Genomic DNA, 8,492 nt, shown 5'->3' with positions numbered 1-8,492 from the left:
TGTATTAATGTTTATCTGGTGTTAGTGACGATTGTCATTATAGGATGCTGGACAAAAAATGATAGATTATATATGCTAATACATACCAGTAATTTACTGAGAGAAATTCAACGGGTAAAGCGTAACTTCGACTATTTGAATGTAACTTCGGTCCAGCAATTAAAATCTATTTTAATCTTTTTGTGACTTGAATGTTTCCAATATAACAGAAATATGCATAAAAATAGCATTTTTGCCAGTTCGTTTGTAAATGTGTAGAACTGAGAGTACTAAAAGCAAGATTAATGGGCATATGAAAGAAAGAAAGAAAGAAAGAAAGAAAGAAAGAAAGAAAGAAAGAAAGAGAAAGAAAGAAAGAAAGAAAGAAAATCTAATAATCAAATTCTTGAAGAAAACACGAGTAAGAGAGGCTATCTGTAACTGTTTTCATTCACAGGACAGGCGGTGGACCTAATTGCCCGAGTAATTGTTTTACGAGTGCTGATGTCTAATGTTTCACACCAGATAAACATCACTTCCCAACTGTACTGCGACATTTAGGTTTTTAGTATTTATTTCCGGTATCTTACTGTCACAATAAATATATCGAACAATTCAGAACTATCTCTGCTTGGAGACGTATACGATTTCCACTGATTCATATAAACAAAGCACACACGTGCACACACACATATATGTATATACAGTATGGATGATACATATTGTGTTTATATTGTTCAGTTTTTGATCTCTAATTTCCAACTTACATTTCAACAATCCATCGAAGTTGCAGGGTGCTAAGACATGTATATTTAGAAACCACAACAGCTTACACATGCATCACGTATATAAATCCACATTCAAACAGAAATATAAAGGCAGACACTCACAAAAACACAGGCCCCGAACGTCAATTGTTTCAACTTCCCTATTAGCAAAAAGTAAGTCCTGTTAAATGTGACGTCGAGCCGTGCGACTACCCAATCAGCTTTGAGCTGTTGCTGATATTAAGGGAAAGTTAGTGCTTTGCAAGGCGGCTTCTTTTTATTCTCATTGACATTTAAACTCTGTGCCAGATCCAAATATTAAAAACTGGGCTTTAAACTATACAGATTTTTTTCCACTGTCGACCATTTATAAAACGAGTGTTGGAATCACCAGTGCATAACCATCAGGTCAGTGTTCATTATGTTTCTTAGGCTTATCTTTAAATTTTGGTTATTGTATATTCAGTTAATAATATACTTTTCAGTATTGTAAACTAATTATGTTTATTACAGTGACCTTCAGCGTTTAATACAAGTACTTAAATTTTGTTTGCGCAGCTCTCCTGTTTTCATCCATGTGTTGAGGACTTTCTTGTAGACATCAATTATGCCATGCTTAGGCAATATGTTTATGGATACTATCAAAGTAGTCGAGCCCATTCCTAAATATATCACTGACTGGATTTTTCTTAAAGTTGTCTTCTATTATAGTAGTTCGTTCTCCTTGTCTGTGTATTGTGCTTTTTGATTCTGCCTCATTGACGGAGGTTTTGGAAACTTTTTAGGAGTTACACTTGGAAAGTAAATATGTAATAATTTTTTGCAATAAAACGAAAAGAAGCGTGTAGTATATTCGGTGGACGATTGTTAAAATGCTCAGACTTACGTAGATGCAACTTTAACATTATATAAAATTCAAAACTTTGCGGAAATATAAACATTCACCCAGGTGTAATCAAATTAAATATTATAAGGTAGTAAAGCATATGGCGAGTAACTAGTTTCATGTCTTGATTTTGTTAATTACGATGTCAAATAAAATAAGTTATAATTGGCTTCATCGCCGATGTGCTGCTTTATCCTAATATATAAAACAATCTCTATTTCTTTGACATGCGAAGCCCAACACGGACCTTGAAAATTTCTAAATACAAACATGTATATAGTGTCACATAGCACAGCATACGAGGCAAGTCAAAAGTGGGAGCTCTTTGGTATTTAATGTGAACTTACGTCATCAGACGCTTAAAATATTACGAAGTAACTCCTAAACTCTTAGCAGCAAAAGCAACACCATATGAAATGTTAAACATCATATTTGAAAAAATAATAATGTATTGAACTGGATAAATTTATAGTTTAGAGCTATTAGGTATTTTTGCTAAATAAAAAAGATTCAATTACACAAATTGATAAAGAAACAATATACCTCCGTAATAAATCACACACTCTGCATTTCAGATCCACCTCCCTAATTAGGGATGTTTATTGGAGATTGTGTTTATCCAGCTGTCATGCCGAGAAAAAAAGCTGTGACACAATTATCACTGACCAGATCGTCTTTTGCCTGCGTATGACTTCACTAGGCATAGCTCAAAAATTTTTAAATTAAAGACTACTCAGATAGATAGATAGATAGATAGATAGATAAATAGATAGATAGATAATTTATTTTGATTTCATGTTTAAAGAAGTACAGTTTTCTTTTAAATACAGCCACTTTGCAGTTGCAGAACGCATAAAATAACGCTTTATTGTATACGGATATATCAGTGTGTATCAATATTTTATTTGCAGTAGCCTGTTTCATATCCTGCATAAACTCAGCTAGTGTACGCGCATGTTCCTAAGCTGCGAGTCCAATGATTGCACTCATTGCACAGGCCTGTATTCTCCAGGTGCGAATAAAATTCATTAAAATTCTCCTTCGTGGTTTGAGTAACAGATTGTCGTCATGGGCTTATGACTGATTGTTTCAATCAATAGCATTAACGCTGACTGCATAAGCGTTGTAATATATTTTTTTCCGTACACGTGGATTTTAAAATGCCGAGTTAAACTCTAAAGGCACACAATTTAAAGAACGAGCATCATAACAGATTTAAAAAGTGCCGGTGTTACACGTATTCCCGGCGATGTACTTCTCCATAGACGGCGCAACGTTTAAATATAGAACGAACGAGGCATTACCTGTCCCCAAGGCATGGACATTATAAAGCAACATGTCATGAACTGTGTATTTCTTTTTATTTTGGAAAAGACTGGACAACTGGACTTAGAGCATTTTTCTACATATTTAAAAGGTGCAGAAAAATGATATTTATACAAACTGCACTAAATAAGCCTCAGGGAATGATTGTAAAGGTTAAAAAAAATCTTAAAACACGTGGATTCGAAATACATTACCTTTGTTTGTATATTTGCTGTGGTGCTGTGATATCTGTGAAGTGCAGCATTTTGAAATATTCTCCACTTTAACGTAAAGGTGCCGGTGGGAATTTGTCAGAGAAGAGAACCACGTGTGCAAATAATCAGGTTGCCTGCGGCCTGCCGTGTCCTTCTGAATACTTATTTGTTTGTTTGTTTATTTAAAACAATTCATATAAAAAGTCACTTGCAAGTATGTTTATTTTTATCCATTTTTTTTTACAATTTAAGTGAAATTAAGAATTTAATAATTTATCTAAAATGTGTTGTTTTTGTTTTGCTTTTAGCATAACGACATTCAAATTATAATTATATTGTGTAAAACAATAAAAACATGTTAAAACTAGACCTGAAATTGAATACACCGTTCGAGTTAAAGAAATGTTTTTTCCCTGTATGTGTTTACGACTCGTTCATTCGTACTGGCAGTTAACCACTTTGGTTTTTTTTTTTTTTGTTTTTTTTTTTTATGAAAATCACTTTAAATCTCCTGACGCCTGCAGTGTACTGCGATTTGCCAGCATCTTCTATTTTCGTTCAAACTCTACAGCGAGCGGGGAGCAAAGGAGTAGAAATATAGTACTGTATTTACTATGCAGACGTTGCCAAAGTTGTTTTTTTGTTAAAATGGCGTCTGTGCAGCAGCAGGCCATTTCTAAACTAAAGTTCGCTTGAGTTCACTGATTTAAAGTTTTCTAGCAGGTGCATATTCCTTTGGTGTGTCTTTCATTCTTGTCGCATTTGAAAGAACCCACTGAATGTAATTAATCTATCTTTTAGAATGACATAAATATGCATAAGTAAGCATATCAACATGTACTGAAGGTAACGCCAATTTAACAGCCTTCAACACCTCTCCATACACACCACCTAAACACACGCGTACACACACACACACACACACACACAGAGTATAGCCCGCCCTGCAATTAGAGAATTATTGAGATGATAAAGCTTTCCCTGGTCTCCCTCATTGGCTCTTTAGGTCCTCTTTCCTTCATACTCTGTAAATCAATGGCAGCCAAAGCTCCAAGTCTCTTTTGTTGATGTTTTCTAATAGACCTTTCTCTCTCCAAGAATGACGTCATCTGTATTCTGCACACCCCTCCCCTTATGATTTTTTTTTTTTAACAGGGGCACAAAGACCACTTTGCCCCGGGGAAAATAGCGACAAGATTAGGGTTTCTTTTAAAGGCCCCGCATTACTTGGTGCTAATCCGAATTGGGCTAATTGATAGACTGTAAAATCGCAGCCGTAGCCTGGAGAGGTGACGAAGTTTCTCCTTTAGAGGGACTAACAAACGATTAATTTTATTGCCGTTTCGAAGACGTTTGTCGTGTTTATCATACTGATTTAGAAACAAGTTTCCTTCCACGACTTTGTCTGAAATTGTGACGTTAAAAAGACGGTTCTTCGGAATTTGGAAAACCAACTATGGATTTACAGCTTTCAAAAGGGAACTTATCTATTGGAGCTCTAATACGCACCAGAAAAATCTGCTTGTAATGGGACCGATTCCTTCAATGAAGTAACTAAATCTAGGAAATGGTTTGTACGTTTTCAAAAATAAAACATCGCTGCGACTTAAGCGACGGATCCTTTCAGCCTCTGTTCGTAGTATTTTCTATAAAGTTCACCTACGCGCAGAAGACCTAGCAGTGAACCGTGTGCTTGTTATTATTTCTTTCTTTCCTTTTCTCATAATGGCTTTAGGGATTTTAAAAAGTCATTAAAGGATAAACAGATTACCTAATAAGTTTTGGCACAAGTGCACAGTACTATTTGTAGAGTCACTAAGTCTATATGAACATAGAAAAATGTTTAAAAAAGTGAAACACCTTTTGTGTTTTTAATGATCAAGAGAATAACATAAATTAGATGTCAGTAAACAAAAATAAAGACGTTCGTAAATAAACCGATCCAGCACATTTATCTATTTAAAAAGACACTTCTCTAATCTCACAATTCAGTAAAAAAATACTGCAATGCCGATTTTGCGCAAACGTTTTATTATACTGAATGAGTTTAATTTTTCTGATTATTTTTCATTTGTCACAGACTTATTAAATTACTGTTCTCCTAAACGATCGATAGATAGATAGATAGATAGATAGATAGATAGATAGATAGATAGATAGATAGATAGATAGATAGATCCTACTAAGAATACTGATGGTGAAAACTGATCATAATAAGAATGCCTCCAGGTTGAGGAAGTTTCCAAAAACGTAACTGTACATCCAGTTAGAATTATTGATGATGTCCTCTGGGGAAAAAAAAATCCGAAGTCTTCGTTTCGGGTTAAAAATTGAAAGCAGTCGCACTTGTCCCGTGTAGTAAAATGTGAGAAAGGTTCACCCATGCAATTCTGGAAAACGTGTACATAGGAAGAAAAAATTCAAAGTGAAGAAATTAAAATAAATAAATAAAATAAAACCAGAAGAAGTGGAAAGCCTTTCTGCAAGACTCGGGATGACAGTGCATGACGGTCTGGGCACCTCATTATCCAGTTCCTATTGAGGCGTCCTTTCACTGAGATGCAAACTTTCTGGCAGTGTCGTTTGTCTCCGCATTGTACTTTAGTTAGGAATGCAATGGTTGTCAGGACTCTTATTCACTTTCAAGATACTTTATTGATGAGCTCTGACTTTTAGCACTTTTCACATGTCAAAGGAAGTCAAGTGTATACATCCACGACTTCATTTTATTCTTTGCGCGTTGCAACACTTTTTTCCTGCTTCTTGGTTTGGTTTTATCTTCGTTTTTCATTCTCTCTCTCTTTCTCTCTCTCTCTCTCTCTCTCTCTCTCTCTCTCTCTCTCTCTCTCTCTCTCTCTCTCTCTCTCTCTCTCTCTCCCTCGAACGCGCGCTCTCTGATCCATTGGAATAAATGATTGGAACACCCTCAGCTAAGACTGGTGCTCCCAGTGTAACCTCAAATGCAGACGCTGAGGGGTAGCTTTGGAGTTTACTGAGGTGTGCGTTAATAGTCATGCGTTTAACAAAGGTAGCTCTGGTGTGTGGTCATGGCTGCAAAGTCATTTACTTACTTTCACTGCTATTTTCTGGCAGCTACAGAAGCGGCGCTGCTTCGTGGAAATTATCAATTAAAATTAATAGAGCTTGTTTTAAGATCGCAAGCGGAGTTGTTCCAAGGGGGGACCTTTTAGATACCCATTATTCAATTTTGCTTTAACGTTTGCCTGTCACTGGACGCACACACATACACACAAAGGTATTAAAAGCTGAGTCAACAAATGGCACGTGGATAAAGTTTGCAATTGTTTTAATAAGTGCACTTTAGAGGCTGTTAGCGAAAGCACTTAATACACAAAGTAAATAGTTTTCCCCCCTTTTTTCATCCACCACGCTCAAGAGGATGGCTCTCTTTATCGGTTTGCTAGAGCCACACGCTGAAGTGCTCTTGGTAGAAACAGCCGAGACACCTGTTAATATGTCTATAGGTTGTCCTCACAAAAATATTGTAATCTCTAGTGAGATGCAAATTACAAAAGACGTATCTTTAATTCTAAAAACTTTTTAAAAATAGAGAAGAAAGAGAATGCAGCTTTGTGATTTTTTTAACTCGTCGCATTTCTTTACAAGCGATTTTCGGAACAATTGTAAAATAATGTGCGCGTACTCCGTTATTTTGTTTATTGTTCAACCCTTCAAGCAAAGTTATTGTGCGGAAAATACGTTGATTTTAGTGAAACCCATTCGTGCTTAGAGAGAGGGTACGAAGTTAAAGCTACAGCAGCATGGAAAAACAACTACATTCATGTTCACATAATGAGCCGGTGAGAAGGACCTAGACATCCAATCGGCAGCTCCGAGGCAACCCCTTTGCTTCGCGTGAGGCAATATTTTGTGTGTGTGAGAGAGGAGTGTATTTGCATGTGCGGAGTGATTAGTGGGTTTCTGCTCTGGCTCAGCCGCATTTCCCGCTCTGGCAAAGGCGCAGGAGGAAGTGTTTTGCTGGAAGATGATGACAGAGGTCAGGCTTTACTAATGGGCCAGTGAAGAACCGTGGAGGCGAGGAGCAGACTAGGAACACATACATTAATACACTTGTACTATCACCAATCAGCATAGGTGTGCTCTCTTTCTTTACTTCTCTCTCTCCCTCCCTCTCTCTGTCTTGCTTGCTCTCTCTCTCTCTCTCCCTCCCTCCCTCTCTCTCTCTCTCTCCCTCAAACACTGACACGCACACACATGCAGACACACATTTTGTGCTTCAACACAGACCCTGACATCCCACTTTATTGTCAATCTCTGTCTCCTTCACAGGGATTTCATCTTCTGCACAGGATAACGGGGGAAATAATTATTTTATTGCCAACTTTTTCAAGAAAGTCGTCATTTCAGTCCACTTTTTAAAAACTATTGACAGGAGCTTTGACAGCCTTGCACAATGCCGCATAAAGGTGAGTACAAACAACTGCAGACACTTCACATTCTTTATTTTTGACTAGTGCATAAATGTGTTGATCTGTTTTACTTTTACGTTATGTCGAGTTTAGTGAAAGAAGTCATATAAATATAATAATTAGCACTTTAATGTTTCTTAGCACCGTTGCTTTATGTGTAGCGGTGAATATACTCAAGCTGAGGCAAACAGAAGGATGCTCAACTATAAAGAACTGTGACCTAGCTCCACAAATAATCTAATGCCTCGCAGCTGAAAATTATTTAACTATGCTTACTTGTATGCATCTAAAAATGCAAAATATGGGAATACTCTTGATATTAATTTCATAGCCTACAAGTTTTCTACTCTGTACAGTAAGTTAAATACAGCTACAGGGAGACCTTTTAGCACTTGCTCTGTACACTTTTAAATGCTTGTAAAGCTCTAATTTCTCAGTGTTTTCATACAGTTTAATGCTTATTTATGACAAGAAAGAGGAAAAAGTCACATTAGGCCAAGTCAGCGATCAGTAAAGAGTATGGAGAAGCAATGACCCGATGAAGAAGAATGTCAGAATGAATCAGACTGGCACGCTATTCAGCGAAGCGCTTCCACACAAACTGCACCGTGAACTTCTTACAATTTATTCACCGCATTCTCTGCGGTTATAATAAGAAAACACGTTACCAAAGAAATTCTATAATCATCTCGCTGTAGAAATAAAATATTTTATAACGTGCACTCTTTATAGATCACAGGGAAAATAAGGAACCATCCAGACATGTGTCCGTCTTATTACAGCTGCTGAATTAAAAATGAGTAGGAGTTGCACCATGACTCTAAAATATGCATCAATGCATTTTAACCAGCCTTAAAATTAATACTATTATCCGTGTATGTGATCGTGA

The 8,492-nt window shown here is 36.6% G+C and overlaps 1 protein-coding gene across 4 annotated transcripts in view; it reads left to right on the top strand.

Annotated features, from left to right (window-relative positions):
- Window positions 1-1,037: 1,037 nt before the first annotated feature.
- pax6b (paired box 6b) overlaps window positions 1,038-8,492 on the top strand; it is a 30,998-nt gene continuing 23,543 nt past the window's right edge. The window contains exons 1-2 of one of the 4 annotated variants that reach the window (XM_039749608.1): window positions 1,038-1,154; window positions 7,464-7,600. The gene's annotated coding sequence lies outside the window, so the exon portion shown is untranslated. Of the gene's footprint in view, window positions 1,155-4,465; window positions 4,723-6,809; window positions 7,269-7,463; window positions 7,601-8,492 lie in introns of those variants that run through there. The other 3 variants (XM_039749612.1, XM_039749603.1, XM_039749616.1) reach the window with 3 other exon arrangements.

Source organism: Polypterus senegalus, chromosome 1 (genome assembly GCF_016835505.1).
Source record: "Polypterus senegalus isolate Bchr_013 chromosome 1, ASM1683550v1, whole genome shotgun sequence".
NCBI lineage: Eukaryota > Metazoa > Chordata > Cladistia > Polypteriformes > Polypteridae > Polypterus > Polypterus senegalus.
This window is presented reverse-complemented; position numbering and strand designations above follow the sequence as displayed.